This window comes from Pteropus alecto, unplaced genomic scaffold, assembly GCF_000325575.1.
Source record: "Pteropus alecto unplaced genomic scaffold, ASM32557v1 scaffold103, whole genome shotgun sequence".
Taxonomy (NCBI): domain Eukaryota; kingdom Metazoa; phylum Chordata; class Mammalia; order Chiroptera; family Pteropodidae; genus Pteropus; species Pteropus alecto.
This window is the reverse complement of record NW_006436288.1, coordinates 14,504,317-14,508,243: the sequence shown is the minus strand read 5'-3', so window position 1 is coordinate 14,508,243 and position 3,927 is coordinate 14,504,317.

Here is a 3,927-nt window from a genome sequence, read left to right as displayed (position 1 = left end):
ATCTATAAATTATAAATTATCTGAAATTCTTTTGCATGGAAGATATATATATTTTCTCTCATTTATTTATTTAGTCAATCATTTGCTTATACCAGTATGGACTCATTTATTTTACACTTTGCATTTATAATCCATTATTACTTTGTTTATTATGTTGCTCAAATTGCTTTAGCTTTGACCATTGGTAACTCTTTTTGATGGCTCTTGTGTCCCTTTGGCATACCAAATCACTGTCGTTTGCTTATGTGTTTTATCTTGTTTTGCTTTGTTTTATTGAGCACTTCCTTATTTTCTGGTACTACAAGATGATCCAGACTCATCTTGCATATTTCCTTCCCTAGTCCTAGAAACAGTCATTTGTCCAATGAGCCTGCATTCCTTTCATTGAAGAACAGTATGAGGAAACAAGATTTGCTTTGTTCTATCTACTGACAGATCAAGGAAATATATATATATATATCAGTCATTATATCTTCTTAATAGGCTTGATTTACTAGAGCAGTTTTATATACACAGCAAAATTAAGCATAAAGTAGAGATTTCCCATATGCTCCCTTCCCCCACACATGCATAGCTTCCACTATTATCAACATCCCCCACCAGAGTGTTGTATTTGTTACAATCGATGAAACTGAATGGACATATCAGTATCATCCAAAGTCCATAGTTTACATTAGGGTCAACTTTTGGTATGTACATTCTATGGGTTTGGATAAATGTATAATGGCATGTATCTACCATTGTGATATCACACAGAATAGTTTCACTGCCCTAAATGTCCTCTGTATGCTGCCTATTCATCCCATCCTGCTCTCAGACCTATAACCATTGATCTTTTTACCGTCTCCATGGCTTTGCCTTTTCCAGAATGTCATATATTTGAAATCACACAGTATATTGCTTTTCAGATTGACTTCTTTTACATAGTAATATACTTTTAAGTTTCCTCCATGTCTTTTCTTTGCTTGATAGCTTATTTCTTTTTAGCAATGAATAATATTCCAGTCCCTAGATGTACCACAGTTTTTCCATTCACCTACTGAAAGACATCTTAGTTGCTTCTGAGTTTTGGCATTTATAAATAAAGCTACTATAAACATGCGTGAAGGTTTCTGTGTGGATGTAAGTTTTCAACTCATTTGGATAAATACTAGGGAGCACAATTGCTGAATTGTATGCTAAGAATATGTTTTGTTCTGTATGACACTTCCAAACTGTCTTCTAAGTAGTTGTACCATTTCACATTTCTACCAGCAAAGAATGAGGATTTCTGTTGCTTTGTATCTTTGCTGTTATCAGTGTTTGGAGTTTTCACAATTCTAATGGATTTGCAGTGGCATCTCGTTGTTTTAATTTGCAATTCCCTAATGACATAGAATGTTGAGCAACTTTTCATGTGTTTATTTACCATCAATATATCTTTTTTAATGTATCTGTTTAGATCTTTTACTCATTTTTTAATTGAGCTATTTATTTTCTTATTGTTTGGTTGTAAGTGTTCTCTGTATATTTTTGGATAGTCCTTTATCTGATAGGGGTTTTTTTTGCAAATGTTTTCCTTTCTGTGTCTTGGCTTCTCAATCTCTTGACTGTTATAAAGAGTAGAGTTTTTATTTTAATGAAGTTTGGCTTATCAATTATTTCTTTCATGGATCATGTTTTTAAATTTTTAGATATCGCTTTTTCCTATTTGCATTCTGGAATCCAAACACATATATGTTAACTTTTTCACTGCCTTTTCCATGTCTTTTATGCTTCCTTTAGAAATTTCAGAGCCCGTCTCTCTGTGCTATGTTGTCTTGTGTGTTTAGTTATTTTAAATTACAAGCTACTCAGTTTCCTTGGAATTTTATTTGTGGGAAATATTTACATTCTCAATTTTTCCTTTCATCTACCTAGTGCTATCGAGGATTACTCTGATTAAGTTCTCAGAATGAAGTTTTTTAGAGTAAACAGAAAGTAGAACTTCAAGCTGAATGCAAATGAGGTTTGTAGCTCCAAATTCTTACTGTTTTTCTTATTTTGGCTTCTACCAAGCACCAAGTTCAAGACATTAACTTTTCTTTGCCACAGTAAAAGGAACAAGTGTTTGATTTATTTCTAGTTCACCCTTATGATAAGAATATTAGCCACATGGGTGTAATATATTATATTAAACTCAAGTTTTTGAGCCCTGAATTTTACCTCATATATCAGATATGTAGTGAGGCCATGCAAAGCAAAACTCAACTGTACAAAGGTTAGCAAATGCTTTAGGGTAAAAACAAGATTCTGTGCTCTACTGTCCTTTCTGAGATCTTACTTTCACTAAGATTTTTGGTACAAAAAAATTATTTCCATTCAGGATCACCAATTCACTATGATTATTGAAATTATTTTATCTATAATCTTGAGAATTTTTCAGCAAAAGGATCAATTTAGGGGCCTAATCTGCCATATAAATGAAAATGCAAATCTTCCACTCAGTTTTTGTACTTCTTTTCTGACTAGTAGGCTAGCATCAAGAGTAAATTCTATGGCTATCATCAATAAATCAAAAAACAACAAGTGTTGGCAAGGATGTGGAGAGAAGGGAACCCTCGCACACTGTTGATGGGTTTGGAAATTGGTACAGCCGCTATGAAAAACAGTATGAAAGTTTCTCAAAAAATTAAAAATGGATATATCTTTTGACCCAGCAATTGCATTACTGGGTATTTATCCAAAGAAAGCTAAAACAATAATTCATAAAGATCTATGCGAATATTCATAGAAGATCTACCCCAATATTCATAGAAGCACAATTTACAATAGCCAAGATATGGAAGCAACCTAAATCCTCATCAACAGATGACTGAATAAAGAAGTTATGGTTCATATATATAATGGAATATTACGAGCCATTAAAAAAAATGAAATCCTACCATTTTCAATGACATGGATGGACCTAGAGGTTATTATGCTAAGTGAAATAAGTCAGACAGAGAAAGATAAATAATAAAAAGAACAAGCTAATCAAAAGCAGACTCACAAATATAGTGGACAATTTGGGGTTTGGAGGGCTGGGAGAATGAGGTAAAGGGTTAAAGAAGTACAAATTCGTAGCTGATAGACAGTCACGGGGATGGGAAGCATGGCATAGGGATGCAGTTATCATTAATATGTTGACTAGGTGGAGGGCCAGAGGAAGGAGGGAGCAATTGGGGAGATAGTTTTAAAAACTATATAGATGTCTAACCAATATGCTGTATACTTGAAGTTAATGAAAGAAAGAAAGAAAGAAAGAAAGAAAGAAAGAAAGAAAGAAAGAAAGAAAGAAAGAAAGAAAGAAAGAAAGAAAGAGAAAGAAAGAAAGAAAGAGAGGAAGGAAGGAAGGAAGGAAGGAAGGAAGGAAGGAAGGAAGGAAGGAAGGAAGGAAGGAAGGGTAAATTCTAGAGAAATGCAATCTACCTACTTTTTCAAAAGTCTCAAACAATGGCTTTGTTATCAGTAGAGTCTCCTAAGTCTTTCTAAAAGCTTTGAGCTCCCTCATTTTTCCATGCTATTTACCCTGCCTTGTCATCCTAGAAAAAAGGTGATCAGCATCTCTGCAATTTTATCATTTGACTTATGGCGTCTATAATATATTCTGTTTTGTTGTTGTTGTTGTTGTTGTTTTACAAAACCTACCATTTTAAAAAGCACAAAACAGAACATAAAAATATTTCTTAACCCATAAAAAATAATTTCTTCACAAGGCTAAAAACATTGCTGACAACTGGTTTGGAAAACAGACAAAATGAATGATGGCTCAATGTTAGTATTTAAAGAGTCATTTAAAAAGAAAACCTAATACTTACTATGTCATGATTTTTCTCATTTACTTTCAATGGCTGCAAAGGAAATCTGCATCATGCTTCTCTTTTTTGTTTTGTTTTGCTTTGAAGAAAAACAATCCCCTGAATTCCA